This window comes from Podarcis erhardii (genome assembly GCF_964252035.2).
Source record: "Podarcis erhardii genome assembly, chromosome: 5".
NCBI classification, from domain to species: Eukaryota; Metazoa; Chordata; class Lepidosauria; order Squamata; family Lacertidae; genus Podarcis; species Podarcis erhardii.
In genome coordinates, this window is record NC_138509.1 from 92,207,880 (window position 1) to 92,232,775 (window position 24,896).

General features: G+C 43.7%; 1 long non-coding RNA gene across 1 annotated transcript in view; it reads right to left on the reverse strand.

Annotated features, from left to right (window-relative positions):
* Window positions 1-581: 581 nt before the first annotated feature.
* The window catches only part of LOC309342419, a 79,961-nt gene continuing 55,646 nt past the window's right edge, over window positions 582-24,896 (reverse strand). The window contains exons 2-3 of the long non-coding RNA XR_014156795.1: window positions 4,361-4,544; window positions 582-1,026 (exon numbers count right to left, since the gene is read on the reverse strand). This is a non-coding gene — a long non-coding RNA (uncharacterized lncRNA). The remainder of the gene's footprint in view (window positions 1,027-4,360; window positions 4,545-24,896) is intronic.

A 24,896-nucleotide genomic window follows, 5' to 3' on the forward strand; every position in this document is an offset into this window, starting at 1 on the left:
TGGAGCATCTTTGCAATCTTGTTCCAGGTCAGAGATGAGGGTTATAGTTCCCATCACAGAACTGTAGAGTTGGAAGGACCCCCAAGGATGATCTAGTCCAGCCTGCTGCAATGTAGGAATCTCAACTAAAGTATCCATGGCAGATGGCCACCCAACTTTTCTTAAAAACCTCCAAGGAAGAAGAGTCCACCACCTCCCAAGAGAGTCCGTTCCTCTATCAAGTAGCTCTCGCCACAAGAAAGTTCTTCCTGATGTTTAGTCAATATCATACCTAACCAAGGCTGGGTAGGGATGGGCCTGAAGCTGGCTGGGATTGATGGATGCTGGAGTCAAACAATACCTGGAAAGCCATCCTCACGTTAGATTTTAGAACGGGGCTGGGGAAACTGTGGCCCTCTAGATGGACAATGTCCATCATCCCTGACCACTAGCCATGCTGGCCAGGGTTGGCAGGCATTGGAAGTTTCATAACTTCTGGAGAGTAACAGGTTCTGCATTCCTAGAGCCTTTCTAGATATATGAAGAGCAGGGGACCTCTCTTGAGTGATCTAGGCATCCTTCTAGAAAAAAAAGGCTCCCAAGGGAACTCTCATTGAGAAAAGAAAGAAGAACAACAGGCTGCTTTGTCATTGAGAAATGTTGCATTCAGCATGTGTTTGGGGTTGATATGACTTTATTTTATTTGCATGACTAAACCTTTCAGCACGGTACCAATCTCTCTGTTTGGTTTTTTCCATTTTCCATGTTGCCACAGATTGAACGTTAGCAATGTTATGCCGTCCTAATGGGAATTCCTGCGTCACTCCTAAAGTAAAAACAACGGTGTCTTCTACTTGCATACTTAACCGAATCTAGATATTCTAGGAAAGCAGAACAGCAAAACAAAGGTATTTGGGGGGAGATGCATTCTGTTGCACACACTCACTCGCTTTCGGGAAGAAACCCTTTGTCTCCTCTCCCCTTGGCATGGGTCCTGTCATTCGGCCTCCATGTCTACTGACATCAGCTGGCTGTTAATATGAACCCCTGCCCGCAAAAAAAGAAGAAAGAAAGCGAGCTTGACACATTAAGAAGCCAGACCCCATACCAAATGTGTTTTCTTAAGTGATGCAAAAAATGGACAAATGGATAGGAAAGGCAGATAACGTTGTGTGTTCTGCCTTCCCTGTTATTTTTTCAAGATAGAACTTGATTACTGGCTGGGTGGGAACCTGCAAAGGCATTCTTGTCATGATCCAAGCCTCTCTTTGTTTGACAATACGTGCAGACCCTAGCAGGTCACCCCTTTCCTCCAAAAGCGCTTGGACAAATGACTAACCATAATTGCTAGCTGATACCCCGCCTGAAAGCAAGAGCATACAAGGTGTTGCATGCCGCTCTTTAGCTTGGGTCACTGGGAATGATGGATGCCAAAAGGATGGCTAGATTAGTTTGTGTTGAAATCCAAGATGCTGCCTGCACAGGTAAATGTCACTCGGTACTCAACAGATGCATTCAGCCAAAATCAACAAGCATTTGGGTTTCAGGACTAGGAACCCGCTGGCATTTTCAACTATGGGATCAGCTTTCTCTGAGCACACTTCAGCCGTACAACCTTTCTCCCTCCTCCTTCCTTTCTTCATAGTGCCCTTGCATTTTCTCTTAAAACTATAAAGCACCTGTGGAGTGGCGACAGTTGCACTATTAGTGCAACTGATTCTTATTTTTTAACACGGTTGCTTAAGTGTAGACATTATCTGAAATGAGGGTCACTGTAAAAATTATGTAAGGAAAGGCAGACATGCATGAAAAAACATGGATCATTCCTATGAATGCCATTTGGAATGCAAAGCAGGGCTTTTTCAGTGTTGGCACCCATGTATGGAACTCCTATCCAAGTGATGTCTGCTCAGCCCCTTCCAGTGCCCTGTCTTTTTGCACTTTCATCTCAAAAGACTTTTCTTAGCTCTTTTTTTTTTTAATTCTCCAGATGATAGGTTTGCATTGTTTTTGGAAGATTTCTGCTGTACTTGCTGTGCACATGGTTTTACTGCAATGTTTTCTACTTCCCAGATAATTTACTATTTTCTCCCACTATTTGATTTTATTGTATTTTGCTCTGAATATATATTTAAAAGATGGCTCAGTCTAAATATATTCTGGGGTACAGAAATCCAGGTGCTCAGTAATGCCTAGAGCCTAAAAACTGTACCCCTCTGGGTTGCTGAATCATTTTTTTAAAAACAGGACATTTGGCTCAGGAAAAAAAAATCTGGCTCCTAGATAGCTAGATAATGAAGGGATGATTGGCCTAATTTTAAAAAGGCATCTTTTGTGCAGTGAAGGAGCTGAATTGCACATACAATGCAGAGATGGCTGGACCCCAAATCCAAAGTCCAGGACCCTGCAACCCAGCCCCACCCCCCACCCAATGACCAACCAGACACTGGCAGATTATGGAGGCAGATCCAAACAGAGGCTAATCTGTCACTTTTTGTTTCTCTAGGCCATTTTCCCAATATAAGTTCAGTTCTCCACATTCCCACACATTTGCAATTTAAGTCCTCCTGAAAATTCATCAGCAGTCTAATGCAAACTTCTTGTTCAAATAGCAATTTCCCCTAATGCAATGCATTTTTGTATTGTATTTTCACTAATATTTTACACTTTAGCCTAGTGAATGCATTTCTGTGCACATTACTTGGGCTGGAGGACTCCCTCACAAAATCTGGAAAAATGTGCATTTGGAAGGATGGCTGTGTCTTGGTTGAAGTAGTTTTGGAATGCTCAGACTAGGGAGGCAAACTGAATTGAGACCTGCTTAAACACATACGACTCTCAGGCTTCATTTTAATTGAAACCATGAAATGGAAACCTCCCATTGTGATTTCAGTGCCATCAATACCACACCAAAACAAAAAAAATAAAATTAATACAAAGCCCATCTCATGGTTTAAAAAATTTAGTCTAATACTCCTGAAAGCATATAGCCTATTATTGCAGATGTGGTTATCTCTAGCCATGGTTGAAAAACCTGAATGAAGGGATTTTTGCCGGCTCTGAAATGGTTGGCACATTTGTAGCAGTTTCTCCCAACCTCGGTCTTAAGGTATTTGTCTGTCAGCGATGGCTGGCTAACTGATAAGCTGACACAGCTCCTCTATGGGTCACTGGTAGAACAGACAGGTTCAGAGAACAGAGGACATTAGCACCAGAGCCTCCTGTGTGTCTCCTCTTCTTCTTTAAGCTTTAAACTCTGTTGTCTTGAGCAGGCAAGAAATAACTCTCGTTGATTGGCACTTAAAAATAAAAACAAGCTGGTTAGAATTAGCAAGCTGACCCATGCGGAGGAAGGTGAGTCTCTTGTTCTCCTCCTGTGTCTAGGAGGGAGAATAATGTATGAAGGGAGAGAACTATAAGTGTCCTGAGGTCGTCTTTCTTTCCTTCTTCATTTGAGCCTCCAGGGTTTGTGTTTGGGGAAATCCATCTTTGTGGGATACAGTGCTGACTGACCTGATCCGCACCTCCAAGATTAACGTGTGGGTTGAAATGTAGCCGCCTATCAAACGTTGAGTTTCCAGCTCAAGATAAGTGGCAAAAGCTGTTTCGAGAGAAAATGGGAGCTATCCAACAGTCATAGAGCAGACCCATTGAAACCAGTGGACTTAAGTGACTTAAATCCAATACTTCTAATGGGCCTCTAATATGACCCAGCTGAATATCACCCAGTATGTTTAGAAATGCGTATTTTGAAAGAAAAGACATTCGGAAATATGGGTTGTCTCCAAGGTTGCAGCTGCGCTGGTGCAGCCAACTACAGTATGTGCAACAGAGCTTTCTCTTCCACTCCTGTCCGCTCCAGCTCCCACAATCAGAAGGTATGGGGCTCTCCAGAGCAGACCCTCTAGAGTCCTTCTAGAGGGTCTAGAGCTCTTCTCAGGCTGCCCCCCATTTCTCAGGCTACCCCCCCCCATCAGATGTGAGGCAGGAGGAGATGGAAGAAAGGGCTTTATTTTTCTTCAGAATGTGGACAAAATGTAGAAACTTTGTGAATATTCACATTTCATCCCTACACCGGTATGAGTCAACCCTTCCCTTCTCCAGTTCCGTTCATTCAATAATTGAACAGAATAATGCAACATTGAATGGAATGGCATGTAACATGGACAATCATTTTCAAGACAACCTTTTAAGGTGCATGTTCATACACTGATCCAGTGAAAATATGCATCGCTTTCATTCTATATAGCATTGGTCTACAGCTGGGGGCACAAGTGGGTCACAACCTAACCTCATGGGTCTTACTAGTAGAATCAGCATCTTTTTTATTTTCAATGCAACTTAGCTTAAAAAAATATAAACAAGAGAAAGAGAAAGAAACTTGCCAGATTTAAACAAAGGAGGACGCGGATTCCTGTGACTCCAATAATTGGGTAGCATAGGTGATTCCAGGATGTGTCCCTTTTCTCAACTCTCCATGTGAAACTGCTCTTGCTAAAATTCCTTCTTCTGTGCAAGTATTAATGGTGCAAGAGCCCTGCCATCATCTGTCACATCTGGCCATCCTAAAGAGGGAAACGGAGAAAGATGGACAATTTAAATTGGGTTCCCATGCTGCCACCTTGGATTAAAGGTAGGCCTTGGGTCTGATAAGGTTGCTGCCAGAAAACAGGTTTGCAGAAGGAGAAGAAAGATCAGAGAACACTTGGGAGAAAGAGAGAGAAATAATGTGATTGGGATAAGAGAAGGTTAAAGTGCCAAGCGTTCCCCCCAAAAATAATTCAAAATACTGACGGCGATTTCCGAAAGAAAGAAGAATGGCAATCATTGTTCATCTTACCCACTAAGGGTGCAGACATTCCACCAACATACATTATGTGAGATGTGAGCAATGGAAACAAATGCTTCACGTTTTGTTCAGACATAACAAATCTCCTCTTAAGGACTGATCATGCAGGTTTTTAAAAAATTTAAAGTCACAAGGGATGTGTGTGTGAGAGAGAGAGAGAGGGAAGAGGGCTTCACAGTGCACAGGGTGAGGAGATGTAAACCTTCCACAGCTGCAAACTCAGTAAAAATCCACCCCGGCAACGCCCTCCAAGTGCTCCTATGGTCCAGGGATGTCCCTTATTCCAGGGATGTTCCCGGGAAGCCATCCCTGTTTCTGATTTGATCCTGGAATGTCCCACTTTCCCTTAGAATGCCCCTATTTCCAATTGAAGTGAAGGCCCAAGACAGGTGTTGATCATCATGTGAGCTGCGCACAGGTGGGCTGAAGCGAGCTGCTGCCATTCCTGTGGAGCCTCCTTTTATTAAGACAAATATGCAAACCAGGCAGATACATTTTGGGCTGTGACCTTTACACATCTTCCGTCCCGAGATTGTGGGGTGGTACAAAGCTATTTTGGCACCTGTTTCCACAGCGTCATTTTCCCCTTGCGCAGTGTATGACGAAGGAGACAAAAGGTCTCAGGGACAAAGGTTACAGACAGGACACCGCTGACTGCTGAGACCGCAAAAGGTCAGACATAAGGGACGATGTTCCGACAGCCATGGCTTGTCTGAGGGGGGGGTGGGTTGCCCTGCACCCCAAGGTCACGCGTGCAGGCAGACCGTGGCTGCCTGCTGGTGGGGAGTGTGCTCTCTCCGGACCTCACTGTCCACTCCGCAATATCCCTACACCAATGGAGAAATGTTGGAGGATATGGAGTTATCCGCTCCAAGGCAATCCTGTATAAGGAAGGGTTTTTTTAAAATGTTTAATGTTTTGTTATGTTTTTATTGGATGCGGGTGACGCTGTGGGTTAAACCACAGAGCCTAGAACTTGTCGATCAGAAGGTCGGCAGTTCGAATCCCCACGACGGGGTGAGCTCCCATTGTTCGGTCCCAGCTCCTGCCAACCTAGCAGTTCGAAAGCACAAAGTGCAAGTAGATAAATAGGTACCGCTCCAGTGGGAAGGTAAACGGCGAATCCGTACGCTGCTCTGGTTGGCCAGAAGCGGCTTAGTCATGCTGGCCATATGACCAGAAGCTGTACAGCGGCTCCCTCGGCCAATAAAACGAGATGAGCGCCGCAACCCCAGAGTCGGTCACGACTGGACATAATGGTCAGGGGTGTGTCCCCCCCTATGTTTTTATATGTGTTGGAAGCTGCCCAGAGTGGCTGGGGCAACCCAGTAAGATGTGTGGGGTATAAACAGTAAAATTATCGTTATGGAACAGGACGTCCCTATTTTCATTGGAGAGATGTTGGATGGTATGTTACTGGGGGAGACTATCGTTGGAGCTAAGGGGGAGTTTATTTCTAATGCTGAACTCCCCATACACTGCAGGGTCATCAGGGCCTTGAACAGCACAAGACAAGAGCAGATGCCACCTATCACCTCTGACGCTAGGTGCCCCAGCCATCTTTGACAGGATCCCAAGTATGTGTTTACATGTGAGTGTGCATACATGCACCATGGGAGGCCTTGCAGTGAACCCCTTTCCCTTCACAAACATCTCACATGTCAGAATGATGCCCTTATGGCTTGTGCTTTAAATGAATATCAATGTTTGTACATAGGCACCAACACATCCGCTGCAGTTAGATGTTTGGGGAGCATGTGAGCTAAAGGGCAAAATAAGTTTCTGTGAAAGAGGTCTTTCATCACACACACACACACACACACACACACACCTCAAGCAAAATTGAAAGTCAGGGGATAATATTTCGAAGGAACAGGATCATCGCCTAGGGCCTAGTTTCCATGGTGTCAAAGTCTTAGCTAAATCCCTACATATATATGTGTATATATTGGGGTGGTGGTGGTGGGGAAATAGATGGAAACATTTTCCTTTAAATTTCGATTATGCGTCCGTGGGGCAGTAGGATTTGAAGATCTTGTCAACAGACAAAACAGAACAGTATTATCCTTTGTGTACGATTCAGTACAGGAAAGATACAATTCCGCTGACCACAAATAGGAAATGCTGAGAGACATGAAGGAAAGAATAAATTGTACAGTGAGAAGAAAGGGCTTTAAATAACTTAACTGTGCTTAAAGCACATAAAAAAAACCCCGTATATGTTTGGCGAACATGATATGGGTCTTTGCTCTAGCCGTCAAGAGGAAAGCAGGATGGCAATGGCGTTTTTTAACTGTGCCACCCTATCATGGTGTGTATGCATATAATCTCTGTTGTATAAGAGCAGCATGTGAAGTTGTTCTCACCACCCAAGAAGAAATGCTGTTTTGTCCCAATATAGCTGGGCTATGCAGACTCGGGTCCAGGAGTCAAATGCGGCCCTTTGGGACCCTCCTCAGCAGCCCTAATTCTTACCCTCTGTGCATTTTGAGTAAGATTGTGGCCCCGGAAAAAGCGGGGGGGGGGTTGGGGGGAGGAATCTCAGTGCAAAATTGTGCAAGATCACAGTGTCCAAAAGAGCCGCTGTTCTCTGACGAGAAAAAACAGAAGGCCCCTTTTTTCTAGGACACTTGCAAGGTATGGAATGGTATTGTTACCTTCTGTCTACAGATGGGGAGAATGGAGTAGACTTGGATTAGGCCAATAAGACCTGGACCAGCAGCTGGCACTTCCAGGAGGCTGTGGAAGAGTCTTGCCATCATCTCTTTCCCTGACATTTGCATTTTGCCACTGTCCGTCTTCTCTGGAGGAGAGATGTGAGAGCCAGCTGAATGTCGTCTGAAATGTATCTAAGTCAGGCTTCTTGGAGTGCAGCAAGACCAGGACCAGAAGCTTTGTAACAAACAACTCTGGTTTTGCTTTGTATTTATGTACTTAAGCCTAGATTTGTTGGTTGGTTGGTTGGTTAACATGATGATCAAGGGTCTGGAAACCAAGCCTTATGAGGAATGGTTGAGAGAGTTGAGTATGCTTATCCTGGAAAAGAGGAGACCAAGAGGAGATATGACAGCCATCTTCAAACATCTAAAGTGCTGATACATGGGAGATACATTGGTATCTGAAGAAGTGTGCATGCACACGAAAGCTCATACCTAGAACTAACTTAGTTGGTCTTTAAGGTGCTACTGGAAGGAATTTTTTGTTTTGACTATGGCAGACCAACACGGCTACCTATCTGTAAATGGGAGATGGAGCAAGCTTGTTTTCTCCTGCTCCGGAGGCTAGGATGTGAACCAATGGATTCAAGTTACAAGATTCCTTGGAGGTTTTTAAGCAGAGGTCGGGTGGTCATTTGTCATTGATGCTTTAGTTGAGATCCCTGCATTGCAGGGGGTTGGCTAGATGACCCCCAGAGTCCCTTCCAATTCTATGATTGAGCTTATTTTGTGTTTGCTAAATTGTTAGCTTTTGTTATTTTGAACTTGCTTACACATTCTGCATTTTGCATATTTTTACTTCCAGTGTTCTCTGTTTTGAGGTTTTGAATGTTTGTTTGTAATTTGCTTTGGGCACAGCTCATTGAGGAAAAACAGCATAAAAGTAAAAACAAGCAAGCAAGCACATAAGAAATTGATAGCAGGTGCAAAATTCAAGCCAGGAGCATCTTCCTGATTCTTAACTTGGGGATATTCTACACTTGCAATAACAGCAAACTTTAAATGGAGCAACTCGTGTTTCTAAACCAGCTTATAGGCAGGAGGCAAAGAAACTCACCTGAGCTCCTGGGGCTGAGGAGTCAAGAACTTGACTCCTAGCCATGAGCGTGAAGAACAAAGAAAATTAGGCAAAGATGCTTGTTTATGGAGGACAGAAAACTCTCCATTCCTTCACAAGGGCTCCAATAGGGTAGCAGAAAGCAAATGTGCATCTTTCAGGAGTTTCCTGCAAGTACCTCAGTTAGCATTTTGGTGAGCCATGCAGATGGGAGGGCAGGATGAAGCAGGGAAATTATCTTTAGATGTGGAACAATGCGGATTTTAGTGCCCACAGATAGCTGGGCAAGACTTTGTCCAGAGAGGTCTCACGGAAGGTGTTATCAAAGGGCACCCCCATGCAGTCAGCATTTTGCAGGATGAATTCAAGCAATGCACTAGGCAATTTGCATTTGCACAATTAAAACAGATAAAGCGGTAGCACAACGAAGCCACCTTTTTATTTATTATTTTTTTTTAATTGAATAGTTGGGAGTTAAGAAAGTACCGGTAATAGGCATGGGACGGACAAATGATTACTGGGTGGATGCATAAACACCCCCACACCCACATCAGGATGCAGTGTGGATGCTTATTGTCGTATAACTTTCCCCCAAAAATAACAACAACAGAACAAATGCTCAATAAAGCTAATCTAACCTTGGTGGAAGCTTTGTGGAAGCAAATCAAATAGGTTGCAGAAGCCCAAAGAGAGGAAGGAAGCTGATATATTTTTTCACACCACTGTACTTCATCACTTCTCACATGAAACATCAGGGAATCAAGGACACCCTTTCTTCTTCCTTCGCTAAATGGTGTCCTAGCCATTGTCTGTCTGAGGCACATCACCTGGTCTTCCTTACAGGGCTGTTGTGAGAGGTCCCAGCACGGTCAGGAGACGTTGGACACACACTTCTGCCACTTCTTCAGTCCAGACTCAGCTGGAGCAAAGGGGTTAAGCTATGCAGCTCAATAGGCAGAGCTAGTTATTTAATCTGCGATAAGTCATGGCAAACCCAATTTCGTTTTAATTGAAAATAAAAATAACACTGATAAAACCCAACTTTCTGGCAGCTAAATCCTTTGCATGCCAAGTTTTAGGGTTGAGTACTTTTTTTGCATTTAATTTTTCTCCCCTGCGTGCGAGTTTATAAACCTCTGAAGAAATATATATAAAATCAAAATGCTGACAGACCTTTAAGTACAGCCATGCTTGCGGACATCACTATAATAAAGATATTCCGTGTTATCAATAATCCTCTTTCTGGCCAAATCCCTGGTCTTTCTAAAGAGAATGGGGCTTCCTGAGTGGGCAAGATTATTTATAAATTTATTCCTGGTGAAAAGGAGAAGTATGTGGGCAACACATCCTAGATCTGGAAAGGCCCGCATACAGCCAGATAACAGGAAATTCTGTGTCAAAGTGCTTATATTTTATCTTTCTTCTCTCCCCCCACCCTGCACCCACAACTCTAAGTAGTTAAAAATATTACTTTGAAGACTGGGTCAGAGTTATTTAAAAAATCACATAAACTCTGCAATACCACTTTGAAAGCAGAGCTTTCACATTGAGACTGGGGTGGGACAGGATACCGACCAAGAGCATTTCAGGTAAGAAGTGGGGAGCAGGGCAGCTAATTCAATGGTCCTCCTCTCTCCCTGAAACCCCATCAACTTTACAGGTCTTTCCTCTTGCCCCTATAGTGGTCCACCTACCAAACAGAAAGTAGAAGAGAAGAAGAAGAAGCGTTTTGATTTGATATCCCACTTTATCACTACCCGAAGGAGTCTCAAAGCGACTAACATTCTCCTTTCCCTTCCTCACCCACAACAAACACTCTGTGAGGTGAGTGGGGCTGAGAGACGTCAAAGAAGTGTGACTAGCCCAAGGTCACCCAGCAGCTGCATGTGGAGGAGCGGAGACACAAACCCGGTTCACCAGATTACGAGTCCACCGCTCTTAACCACTACGCCACACCACACTCTCTTCTCACACAAAGATGTAGGGAGTTTTTATAGCCATCTTTCTGAGAGACACCTGGAGAGTTAGGAGGTGGAACTTCTCTAAGCATGGAGGAGGGGGGGACTTGCGTAGAGGAACCCTATTCACACAGTGATGTTTGGATGCTCCCCTATGTAAACAACAACATTTGCAAATATAAAACTTGCGCATCAGTAAAAAAGAAGACCGTAGCTGAAACTTTGTTCCACTGGGCTAGTTTTCTATTTGCAAGGAGTCCTGTTATTCAAGGGGGTGGGATTCATGAGGGGTCCAAAGAAATTCATGCTACCACCTCTCTCAACTTGCCCTTTTACTCAGAGGTAATTCAGTGGGGTTTACGCCAATGTGCATAGGACTGCGGAAGTGCGTGTAGGATTGAGCAATTTGGATACTTCCAAAGGCACTCTTCATGCATGCAAGTTGTGTTCTTCTTTTCAGTGTCCACATGACATCACTAGCATAAAAATGCCAGCCAGTATTTTCCCCCATTTAATTCTGGGGAGATCTGATAAAATAAAAATATAGCTGTTACCAATGACCCATTTTGCAACATCTCAATGGCCTGTTGCCATGGAAGCACCCATTTGGAAGCACCCTTAAATCGTCTTCACAGGGATCCCAAGAGGTTAAAAACCGGCTGTGACTCCCTGGTCTTCCAGTAGACCGTGTTAGCTAAGGTAGGTTATATCAGTGGCACTAGGACCACCTTTTGAAAAGAGTCACCAAAGCCAGACTAAACGTCTTTCCTTCTGCAGTGTTGGATGGCAACACTGCAGGAGTTCCCTACCAGGACAGACTTTGCTCGTGTGCTCAAGACATCGATTCCTTAAAACATATTTTGTTGCACTGTGCAAAATATGAGCAAGTCAGGGCTGAACTGATATTAACCTTGCTGGTACCTTTCCCGGGAAAATCAGAGGCTCACTATGTCAGGTTCCTATTGGAAGATTGGACAAACGCTAGAACATTAGCAGTGGCAAAGTTTTTATCGGTGGTTGTAAGAACGAATGATCCCTATATTCTGAACAAAATGCTTGTTTAACCTGGAGGTAGGCTGTATGAATTGTGTATTGCTTTGTAACAATTTGTTGGGTCTCTGGACCGTAATAAAGATTGATGATGATTGATGATGATGATGAAAAGAGAGGAGAGGTGGGGACAAAGAGAAAGGAGAGGAAGAGACAGGAGCTAAGTTTGTAGATGATACTTGCTGGAACGGGTCACACTGACCCATTCTTGGGTTAAGGCAGAAAAGAGATCTAAATAGTAAAACAGCGGTGAAGTTTAGAAACAAATCCAACACGTACGTCTTATGAGTAGAGAACGAGGAAGCTCATAAAAGGTTGGGGAAGTGAATATGTAAAGTAGATGGAGCGCTCAACGTTCAGTGCTTGAAGGATGCTCCTAGCCCCTTTGAGCTTGAACCATCTGCCTCCTCCAAGGGTTAAAAGGCTTCGAGAGCAATGAAATATTCATCATTGACAGTTTTAAGAAGAAGATGGAGGCATGTCCCAGGGGGGCATCTGGTGGTGCTCAGAACCTCACCTTCTGTAAGGGTCCCCTACCTCTCACTTCCTTCCTCATTAGGGTGGTGTTGGCATAAAAGGGAGGAGGGGGTCAGAAGGTCCCATTCCAAGTAATTAGAGAGTTGGCTTCTTTTATCTAAGTGTACCTTGTTAAAGTATATCAGTATCAGCCAGGTTAATTGGAACTTTAATACATAATTGATGTTAATTTATGGCCCTTTTTGTTCCAGTATGCTCATGCAGGCCCTCAAGTCAGGATACAGTTTTCTTGTTATTAATTATATACAGAAAACTAATATCCCCTGGAGATGAGGCCAGCATCACCCACAACTTCTGAAAGAGTCAGAATATCTGATGCAGTTGGGCAAATCCGTTGCCGCTAAACTGGAACAGCTCGGCTTTCTTGCAAATCCATTTCTCGGTTTTGTTTCCAGGGTTTCAAAGGTCAGATCATCTACGCTGGTCGCAATAATCTATATATTTAAAGTACAAAACAATGAAAGAGAAAAGGAAACAGGAGCTGTATAATAAGGTAAACCCTGTTCTAGGGAAATAGCATGTAAGCTCAAAGCACACTAATATTCAAAATGGGATCTGTAGAAAATATACAAATAGTCTCAAATAGAAATTTTCCCAAATAGTCCAAAAAACTGATGGATCCAAATACAAGGATTGTAAATGGGTCTCTCTACTTGTAGAGCAGCTGTTCTGTTTTTGCAATTACATTTTTAAAGAATTCATCTTTTTTTTCTCCCCATGTCTGCATAACTCTAAGAAAGGTTATCACCTATGATTATCAATATGACACTTCTAAAATTTGTGAAACGCCTAAAATTCTTTGTCTTAGTTGTCTTCACAGCAATTGCCTTCTGACTCTCTTAGCCAAAGCAAAAATACCATACTGATATCTGCAATACAGTCAGTAGAAAGGTTCAAAAGATTCTGAAGGTTCCCATGACTGCCAAACGAGTTAGTGACAAGACTTGAGATTTTTTTAAACTGGAGACTCCCAGATTCACAGCTCAGTCTCTTAGCTACTATCTTGCCAGCAGGAGAGCAGAGTTTGATGTGTCTTTTTAGCACCTTAGCTCCAAAAAGATTCAATTTTGCCTTGAAAAATAAAAAAAGCCGAACAAAAACCTTGGCTGCACCGAACAAAACCTCAGTGCTGACACGGTGAGTTGAGGTTTGTGGTCTCCACCTATATTCAGCTGGTATGGGCTGGAAGTGCAAATGTCCATCCCATCCGCAGTTCCAATCTAACCATGCCTCTCTGTAAACGATGATTGGTTGGCTTCCTGGAGCAACTGTTTCCAATGTGGTGCATTTCAGATGTTTTGCACTGCTAATCCCATCAGCCCCAGTCAGCATGGCCAATGGTCAAGAGTGATGGGAGCTGCAAGCTAAGCAGTTGACTCCTTACCTCTCTCGCCCTGACCTAGCCACTGTGATCCACGCGATGGTCACCTCCAGACTGGATTATTGTAACTCACTCTATGTGGGGCTGCCCTTGAGACTGACCCAGAAACTCCAGCGGGTGCAGAATGCCGCGGCGAGACTCCTTACGGGGTCTTCGCTGCGAGATCACATTCACCCGGTGCTATACCAGCTGCACTGGCTCCCGGTGGAGTACAGGATCAGGTTTAAGGTGCTGGTTTTAACCTTTAAAGCCCTATACGGTCTAGGACCCTCGTACCCACGGGACCGCCTCTCCTGGTATGTCCCACAGAGGACCTTACGGTCTTCAAACAAAAACATCTTGGAGGTCCCGGGCCACAGGGAGGTTAGGCTGGCCTCAACCAGAGCCAGGGCTTTTTCGGCTGTGGCTCCGATCTGGTGGAACACTCTGTCACAAGAGAATAGGGCCCTGCGGGACTTGACATCTTTCCGCAGGGCCTGCAAGACAGAGCTGTTCACCAGGCCTTTGGCCAGGGCACAGCCTGACCCCCTCCTTTGGCAATCCTCACAGAACTCTAGCCCAAGGGTTGCCATTAATCTGATTTGAATTGATTCTATAATGAAATGATTTTAGAATGTTGTATCATTTTAATGTTGTTAGCCGCTCTGAGCCCGGCTTCGGCTGGGGTGGGCGGGATATAAATAAATTATTATTATTATTATTATTATTATTATTATTATTATTATTATTATTATGCCAAAAAATATCTTCAGGGCACCTGCTTGGGGAAGACTGTTGTATTCTATCAACACATGACAGCACATTACCGGGATTTCAAAGACGGGATTGACGCCGGGGGGGGGGGTCCAAAAGGCAGTGCTTTGGGGTTTGTCTAAAAGAAAGCTCATCAACTTTTGGTTTTTCAAAAAACAACAACAACCCAACAACTTTAGGGGTGTCCTGGTTTTTACTTTTTGAAATATGGCAACCCTAAGCACATGTCACCTGGGGAGCTAAGATTTACAATGGTCTGAACCAAGCATAGGCAAACTCGGCCCTCCAGATGTTTTGGGACTACAACTCCCATCATCCCTAGCTAACAGGACCAGTGGTCAAGGATGATGGGAGTTGTAGTCTCAAAACATCTGGAGGGCCAAGATTGCCTATGCCTGGTCTGAACCAACCTCAAGCAGGCTGCATTAGAAGCATATGGGAGGTAGGAAGGAGCCCAGATAAAGGGTTAAAATGTGTAGGTGATGTGAATTAGAAGTTAGCCCCTTATCGGTCAAAGTTGAAGGTGGATCTGGGAAGGCTGAAGACTTGGCCTAAGTCAACAGGAGAAATGCTAGCCTGTGAGCCTAAGAAGCCTGGGGTTGCCTTTCCATTTGGCCCACAACCCACCTCTGATGTCATATTTGACGTCAGGCACAGGGCAGGTAAAGATGTGGCTGGGCATCACCTGTGGCTCTCGCAAACACCTGTGTGATGCTCCCTCTTCGCCTTTGCAAGCGCCAGCAATCTGCAACTTTCACTTGCCCCATTGAAACACCACCTATGGTGGCTGTAGTCCATAACAGTGGCTTAGCTAATTTAATTGGCATGCAAAATCTACTTTACCTACAATGGTACAATAGCCGTAGCATAACAAACACTTTCAGCCGTTACCATCCCACGCTTTGTGCACGGATGCTCTTGGGAGTTTCCTGATGTATGCATTCTGCCAGGTAGAAGGACCAGTTACACAGTTTCTAATCCTGTGCAGCTGTGCCCTTCCTCCCCTGCCTCCTTTAATTTGTACCTTGGCTTGCTTTCCTTGTGGAAAACCAGATTTGACATAACACGATAACATGCCTGTAGGTCATGCTGGAACAGGACACAACACGATGTGTCAAGTTTCCTTTGAACCTCGCACAGATCGGGTATCAGCCCAAAGGAGGTCATTTTAATTATCAGATGATTAATTAATTAGACAGTAATTGTCCGACACATGAATCCAAAGATTATGTAGCACTCAGCACGGCTGTCTCAGCTACAAAATGAAAAAAAATGATTTCGCTCTTCTTTTTCTCTCTTTTTTTGCCCCCATGAACAACAATATTTATCAAAGGTTTCTTTTAAATCAGCAGATTTAAGTATTTAGAAAACGTCTCTTTTGCTTATCTAAAGGGTTTCTCACTGACAGTCCTTACCTGCATTTCTGACTGTATTTGTTCACCTGCTAAGAAGATGCCATTTTTTACGAACTTTGGGAGTTGAGGCCTGGATGAAGATTATGTGCAGAACCAGAAGTAAAAGTATGAAAGGTTTTGCAAGGGCAGAAGCAACTCCCTATGTGATGCTCAGCAGAATTTTGGGTGTGTGGAAGCTCAGTGCAAATCAGGGGTGCCATTTCTTGTCCTGACCCTTGCTCCATATCAGCAGAAGTCACTGGATGGATTTCAGGGTTCTGTGCAACAGCCTGCAGGAATCTGTAGTTTGTGCCATGAATGCCAGGATGGTGCTGGAAGGAGAGAGGAAGAAGCAGGAGGAGTTGTTGACAGGACAGTTTGTCTAGAGATCCTACACCATCCCTTCCCCAATCAAGTTACCTGTCAGGGAACTGCCATCAGGGCCAGAGGGAGAGGGAGGGCTCCAGAGGGATTCCAGAGAGCGTCCCGGGATGGGGAGAGGCAGCCCATCTTCTAGGGAAGGGAATAAGCGTAGCACCAGTGGAGAAGGGGGGCAGATGGGGGAATCGGCGAGGCGGTCCCATGACTCCTCGCCGGGGACCAGCGAGGAGAGTAAGGGTCCTCCGCTGCCCACACCCTCCTTGCGCAGAAGGCTTCCGCGCAGGGAGAGTAGGCGGAGACTAGGTGTCAAAGAGCTTCTTTGCTGGAAGAAGTTCAAGAAACGCCCACTGACGGATTCTGCCAGTGATTGAGACAGCCACAGGCGAGTGGCTGTCCGGACAGAAAAGGTTCACTCAGGCAACCCAGCCAGGTGTGGCGCCGGTTTACGCACGAGCAACCCCTAGAACCATTACAGCACCTTTATGTGTTGTGAACACCCTGGAAATATTTTGGCCAAGCTAAACGGGGCCTTTGGTTTAACTCAACGGTTTGGAATTCTAGATTTGCAAATTTGTTTGAAATTTCTCTTTTGCTGTGAGGTATCAGAAGCATGGGATATGGTAGTTCCACTGTTAAAAAAGGAAAAGGAAAGGAAGATGTTAATAAGTCCATGCAGACCATAAAATATATGTGTCTGATTTTGCCTTTTTCCCCATCCCTTCTCTCTACATGGGTGCCCTTTTATACATTTTGTGTTTTGCCTTCATAGAGGTTTTCCTGTGTTTCTATGTTTCTGAAATTTGATAATTTTTTTTTAAAGAAACATAGAATATGGTGTTTTGTGTGTATATTTAATATGCAATTTATGTTTCATGTTTGAATTCAAGCAGATATATTTCCCCAGGGCCACAGTGACCTAGAGATGGAAATATGACAATGAAAGCTGATGGGCACATTCTCAATTTCACCACACCTGTTTTCAGATGCTCCACCACTGAGCTACATCCTCTGTCCGGAGCCATCATATGTATTCCTGCTGCTTTGTAAGAACTGTCTGCTGTTTGTCCCCAACTTAGGGTCCTATCACGTACTGTGACAGGGCAGGAGAAACTCTGATCTGACTGGGCCTTTGGCACTTTAGTCTTCTAAGGCTAGATCTACACAGCTAGAAAAAAGACGCTTTAAAAATGCTCAGAGAAAAAAACCGTTGTAAAGCTCCAAATGGAAAATATAATCGAGTTGCAATTTCAGCTCTAAGGCGGCATCTGGTGCCACGGTATTATAACACATTTATAGCACTTCCGGGTTGGTGCCTCCGGTAATGGCGGAATTCCTCTGTTCGGGAGGAATTTGCCCCATGGGAATTTGGGTCTGGCCGTCACGGCGAAGGCGGAGACCCGCAAAAAATCACAGGCGGGAGAAGCCTGTGAGCGTGGGATTCGGCGGGCACCTTTTGCGCCTCCCCTACTCGTGGGGAAACGCGGTTTTGGGGGTCCAGAGCGACGTGGGATGAGCGGCGCGGTGTTTCAAATCGTCTGCTTCTTCCACGGAGCGAAGCCGCATAGCTGTTGCCGGAGAGCGCTGACTTTTTCCTGTGGACAATCTGATTTTAAAGTAATTACCCGTGAGTAGAGCTGAAGTGGGAGAATTGGATTTCTAAGAGTTTAATTTGGTATCGTAACGGGGAGCTTCAATACAGGAAGTCCGCCTTCCCCTTTTGTAAATAGACTGAAGCATTGAGGCTGCAAGCTGAAGCCTTGGAAAGCCTATTGTAAAGGACTAAATTTCCATCGGTAAATAACATAAAACCCCCCCTTGGAGGCAGGAGAAGGGGGGGGAGTTGTGAACTGAATATGCCTATGGGAGAGAGCGAAGAGAGTTAAAATACCGCCGCTCAGACCCTGGAAACGGGCTGCTAGCAGGACTGACGTTCTTTGGAAGGCTTACTGACAGCGATTAGAACGTTCGTTGACAGCTAGCTAACAAGAGAAATACATTGTTTCTACTGTCTCCGTCTGCTTTTAAAAAGGAGTAAAAGTAACTGAGAATTGAAACTAACTTCATTGTTTGAGCTGTGTTTAAAAGAGGACATTATTGACTAATATAAACAGAAACTGTTTCCCCCTAGAGGAAGCTTTTGAAACTGTTACAAGAGCTGGGCTGGGGAATTTCCAGCTGCAAGATAAAAAGCTGTGAGACTCTGGGACTGACCTTGAATCGGTTAAGTGTTGTGGCAAATGGAAAGGAAAAAACGGACTAGTCAATTCCTGAAAAAAACATTAAGGTCTGGGAGGACTTGGCAGCAATCTAGGAGAGCCTCAATATCAGGCCCCCCTGCTTCTTCCGCTATTGCTTTTGTAACAGTATATTTAAAATCAAGAGGAATGTCGACAGAAGAGGCCTTAGCGGTTGCATTAAGTAAGATAAGTGATTCGCTGGAACAGCTTAACAAGAAAATAGATGTGACAAATGCGAAAGTGGACGCTGCAACTATTAAAATTGACTTAAATACAGAAAGTAAAAAAAATCTGGGACAAAAGGTGAATATCAATACAGAAACAATCAAGAAATTGATACAGGAATCTACTTTGATACGGCAGACTGTGGAGGAAGCTAGGGAGAAAGCCGTTGCTGCTGAATGTAAAGTAACACAATTGGTGAGAGAGAGAGTCCCAGCCTTACAGAGGCAACTTGATGACCATAAGTCGACGCTTGCTATGATTGAATTTAAAGAAAAACAGACGAATTTGAGGATCAGAGCCCTACCTGAATTGGAGAAGGAAAGTTTGATAGACTTCTTCACACAGGAATTTGCTGATTTTTGGGACTTGGATCTGGGTCAAGAAGAGTTTAAAACTGTGAGGGCCTTCAGATTTGGAAGAGGAGTGAAAAAAGAGAAGAACAGAATAAGAGACTGTTGGCACTACCAGAAGAACCTAGAAGTACAACAGCCAAGAGTGGAAATTTTTAAAGACGTCCCAAAATACCTTTTGGATCTTAGGTCTAACTACGGAGATTTGGTTGTCCTGCTGAGAAGGAATAAAATCATCTTTAGGTGGGAGTTTCCCCAAGGTCTATTCTTCAGCTTTAAAGGAAGGAAAATAAAAATAAGATCAGTAGAAGACAAAGTAAAGTTTTTGTATAAATACGAAGAAGATTTGCAGAAGGGACCTGGAAAAGAGCTAAGAGCATCGGACAGAAGATCACCAGGTTGATGGACTATATGGAATTGGCGGAAATGACTGGCAGAATCCGAGACCAGGGAGAAGAGTCTGTGGAAGAAGATTGGGAAAAAGTTTAAAGACTATTTATAGAAATATTGTAAAATTAATGAATGTTAGAAAAATGTTGGAATGAAGTTATATGGCTTTAGTAGAAATGTTATAAGGAATTAGGTATAAATAGATTATTAGAGTATTAAAGGAAAAATAAGCTTAGAATATGTTAGATAATTATAGGACAGAAAATAGAGGAAGATGGAAAGGAATTGCTGAAACAATTAATAGAAGTGGAATACAAAAAGGGAGGTGTGAGGAGGTCGTTTAAACAAGTGAATGAAAGATAAGATACTGAAATTGTATGATGTGTGCTAAACTGTTTTTGTTTTGTTTAGTTTAGTTTATTGTGTTAGTGTTGTGTAATTTTTTTATATTGTATTCTATTGTCTTTTTTTCTTTTTTCTTTCCTTTTTTGTAGTGTTTAAAAGTAATAAATATTATTTTTTAAAAAATATATAACACATTTATAACTGACTGACTGATGTAGCTGAGTCCAAAATCTGAGGATTAGAAAATGCTGTACCATCAGGCCCAAGACACAAGCACTGATGGCTCCTCCAGTGGGCATGTTTCTGCTTCAGAGTCCTTGCTCCCCTCCCCTGAAGATGAAGAATCTGACTCCAGGGTCATGATGCCTACAGTTCTGCAATATGTACTTCTCTAATGCTCCCCTCACTGACAAACCTAGACAGCATCTTGCCAACAAAGGCCCTTATAGTTAAAGCCATGGTTTTCCCAGTAGTGATGTATGGAAGTGAGAGCTGGACCATAAAGAAGGCTGATCGTGAAAGAATTGATGCTTTTGAATTATGGTGCTGTAGGAGACTCTTGAGAGTCCCATGGACTGCAAAAAAATCAAACCTATCCATTCTTAAGGAAATCAGCCCTGAGTGCTCACTGGAAGGACAGATCCTGAAGCTGAGGCTCCAGTACTTTGGCCACCTCATGAGAAGAGAAGACTCCCTGGAAAAGACCGTGATGTTGGGAAAGATGGAGGGCACAAGGAGAAGGGGACGACAGAGGACGAGATGGTTGGACAATGTTCTTGAAGCTACCAGCATGAGATTGACCAAACTGTAGGAGGCAGTGGAAGACAGGAGGGCCTGACGTGCTCTGGTCCATGGGGTCACAAAGAGTCGGACACGACTAAACGACTAAACAACAACAACAAATGCTCCCCTTGATGACTCGCTGAAAGATGCAAAATGTGGCAAAAAAAATTCTTAGCAGGGAATTTACGACTACAATGTTATGAAAATGCTCAGTGGGCTGCAGAAGGATAGCCACTTGAAACAGCTGCAAGAAAATGAGAAACTGTGTCCCTCAATAAAGAGGATAAGATTTGTGTCACATCTGCATATGCTAATTGTATGTGGGAGTGGGTGTTATGCTTTCTTTTTGTTTTTATGTATTTTGTGTTCTCATTTTGTATTTTTATGTTGTGAAGCACCCTATGATCTTCAGATGAACAGTGGTATACAAATTTTAACAACAACAACAGACTGCCACTGTTTTCAGGTGGTATTCAGTCACATACTGGCAAGTTCAGGTTGTGCAATTACAGTTTATAGGTACGTCTTGGGCAGCAAACCCGCCTCCCCCCAAAGATAAGACTTTTTGCAGTTCAGGAAAGTGACGTGAAAATGCACTAGAAAGCGAGAGGTAACAATTGCTTGACCCAATGTTATGTAAACTCCCTGCTTTTAAATCAGAATGAATACCCAAGTGAGTAGCAAGTGTCGTCTAACCTCGCTGAAAACAAATCAGTATGAACGCTCACCAAACATCTTTATTCTCGCTTATAGTTGTGAATAAATAAATTCTACAAAAACTACATGTCCCTTGTGCTCTCTCTCTCTCTCTCTCATATTCACAGGAAAGGAAACCTGAGTAACACCACCCCTGAAAATTTCTCACCGTTTGGGGGAAATGGAGAATGCGCAACAGTGTAAAGTATTCGCAACTGCTGCACAAAAGACGGAAATCCCTGGGGAGAAGCATATGTGGCTTGCCACAGTCTCTGCAAATTGTCAAAGTAGGCCTGAGGTGTGTGAGGTGTGTAGGCAACAGAGCAGAGTTAAGAGACCGCCCCCCCTCCCAGCAGCCTGCGGGGCTCCAGCCCATGCGATCAATATGTGTCAATAACAACAGATACGCCAGAGTTTCCGAGACTGTAATGTTCAGTGCCTTCAATGCAATTATAGGCAATTACACACAGCAAGGCCACACTGTTGTCTGTGGTCCTTGAAGCTCCTTCCGTAGCTGGAAAAAAAATGGGTGGTGAAATTTAACAGCTTTCACTGAGGAAGAAATTCCGCCGTGGAAATTACAGAAGCCACAATGACACTTTTTGTCATTTCAGCACCAAGCAAAGACTCGTTTGTCTAGACTTTTGGGGTTATGATTAGAGTATTTTTCTGGGTAGGGTAGGAAATAGTCTTCCCGCCCTGCAGTTTTGGGGCACTTCCGGAAGGCAGTTTATTGCAGACTTGGTGCTGCCTGCATTCAAGGTTTATGGAGCATCCGCACATTGCTCTCCTCAACCAAATGCCCGTATCATTTCCCCATTTTAATCCGGATTTAGAGCTTCTGCTGAAAATCCAGTAAGTAAAAAAAAAAAAAAAAAATGTTGAAGCAGTAAATCTGAGTTAAACTAGGGAGGAGCGATACGGAATGGCATTTTGATGAGGACGTTGCATAGAGGCTGAGGAAAAACATAGACTCATAGAATTGTAGAGTTGGAAGGGACCCGGGGGTCATCTAGTCCAACCCCCGCAAGTTAGAAATCTCGCCCACAGCTGTCCCTGGGTGGGATCAAACCACCAGCATTCATGCAGGCATGAGCAGCATTGAATTCACAATAAACTGTGATATGGATGCACCCTTTAAGAATCCCCGTCCTGATTACTGAATTACTATTTACTTATTTGTGTAAATACAATTAGTATGTTGCATTCATTTATCATGTATTCATTTCATTTTTATACTGCTTCATATTTTTAAGGGGAGGGGGAATCTCAAAATGCTTTACAGCCCACATTAAGGTTACCAGATTTTTTTCAGCGAATCCGGGGACACTTTTCAACTTCAGTAGGAATGATAGGATTTTGTATGGGGACTGATTTGTAAATCCAGGGATTGTCCCCGGGAAACAGAGACATCTGGTTACCTTAGCCTACATTAAAACATCAAATAAAACGATCCAAAATAAAACATTGTAGAAGGAGGTCAAATAGAAAGCAACATAATTAACAGGAAAATAAAATATAATATTAAAGATATCAACATAAAACATTACTAAATGAGTCAAATATAAAGTTTACAATGGAAGAGCAATTATTAGGGGAACTTTCAGCCCTCCAGATGTCACTAAATCATATTTATCATATTATTTTTTGTTTCATAAATTATGGGTGGTAGCAGTCATACTCAGAGTAGAGCTATTGACATCAATGGACAAAATTTCATGTTTACTTCGAAACAAGACCCATTGAATTCACTGGGTTTTAATCCTGGGAAAATGTGTTTAGGATTGCAGCCTAGGCTCCCCTGCCCCCCCCACAACCACATTTTCAACATTTGAAAGTGTGGTTTCGCATGGTCAGACAAATCAAAATTGAGCACCCGAAAACATATGCCATTTGCCACTGATATATGGCCATCTATGCATCCACACAAATACATCCATTAATGTACTCAGAATTCCGAATTTAAATTTCAGTATCTGAGCAGTTGAGATTCTGAATTTTAAAAACTGGATTTCTACGTGGAAAAATAGAAATTTGCCCATAAAGTTCATTTCAGCTGGAATCAAGACTGCCTCCTCTTTGTTCACAACGCGCACCACATTGTAAACCAGAATCAAGCTCTGCCTCTGTTATATCTAATGGTGCTATAGCCCAGATCATAACTGATGGCTCATCCAGCAATAGATCTGCGATCCAGAACTTCACTGGATATGCCAAAAACACAGAGAGGGCCACAGGTTTTACCTGCCTTTTATCACAGACAGCTGCTTCCTAGAGATTTTACCTGTTGAAAATCAATTAGAGCTTTTCTTTCTATCTTCCTGGTCAAGCGGGATTCTCTAATACTCAATACTCGTTCTTTCTACAGTCTTCTTTCTTTCTTTCTTTCCTTATCCAAATTCAACCCTGCCCTCTAGTGGCCATCTAGCGACACAGAGGGCCTTCAATAATGTAATTCTGAGCTAGTGGGGAAGCTATCACAAAGGATGTGCAGTGCGCAGCTTAGAGAAATGTCTTCTATATAAATGACTTAATTCCTGTTTTTTGGAGATGGGACACTGAAGGAATGGGTTTCCCGAACCCAAAAACTGACTGTGCAGGCAGTTTGAAACGGGTACCGAAATCCCTATTTTTCCTTAGCTAAAATCCATTAACTTGAGCTCTGAGTCAATGTATAAACAAAAACCCGGCTGTATAAACAAGTGCTCAGAGCCCTCTCCTTTATTAGTTTGTGACGGCAAGGATGACCTTGGCTGTTCCAGTGTAGTAGGGATGACATGTCTAGGTCTTATCTTACATCCTGACGCACAGACCTAGTCTGGGAACAGCGCCCGAGTGTGTTCTTGGAGTTGGTGACCTCTTGCTCCAAGATAAGAGTAGGAACAGGAATACCCTTTTATGGTCAGAAGTACAGGAAGGAATACCCTTTTATGGTTAAGAATACCGGAGCAGGAACATATGTGATGTCAACCTGCGTGTAGAGGCTGACGTGGTTGGATTCCTGGGGAAGGAGGGAGAGGGTGCCTGGAGGGTATATATACTGCATGAAATTTCTCATTTCTTTGGACTTGCTGTGGAATGACCACGCAAGTGCCTTTCTGCTGTTCCGGAGAGCAGAAATAAAGAACTCTTTCTCTGAACCAACCCTTGGTGTCATTTGAATTCCTTCCTCCTCTCTGGGAGCAACGCAGACCCAATCGGTGAACTCCAATAAGGCTACAACACAATCACTCAGTTTGAATCTGACAGTTATTCGTCATTTTTTATCCCGCCTTTCCTCCAAGGAGCACAAGGCGGTGTACTTTGGTCCCCACCCCTCCAATTTATATGGACAACAACCCTGGGAAGTAGGCTAGGTTGAGAGGCAGTGACTGACTACAGCTGACTATGCTACCACTCAGTGGATTTGTAACTGGCTGACTGACCGAACCCAAAGGGTGCTCATCAATGGTTCCTCTTCATCCTGGAGAAGAGTGACTAGTGGGGTGCCACAGGGTTCTGTCTTGGGCGCGGTCTTATTCAACATCTTTATCAACGACTTGGATGATGGACTCAAGGGCATCCTGATCAAATTTGCAGATGACACCAAACTGGGAGGGGTGGTTAACACCCCAGAGGACAGGATCACACTTCAAAACGACCTTGACAGATTAGAGAACTGGGCCAAAACAAACAAGATGAATTTTAACAGGGAGAAATGTAAAGTAATGCACTTGGGCAAAAAAAATGAGAGGCACAAATACAAGATGGGGGACACCTGGCTTGAGAGCAGTACATGTGAAAAGGATCTAGGAGTCTTGGTTGACCACAAACT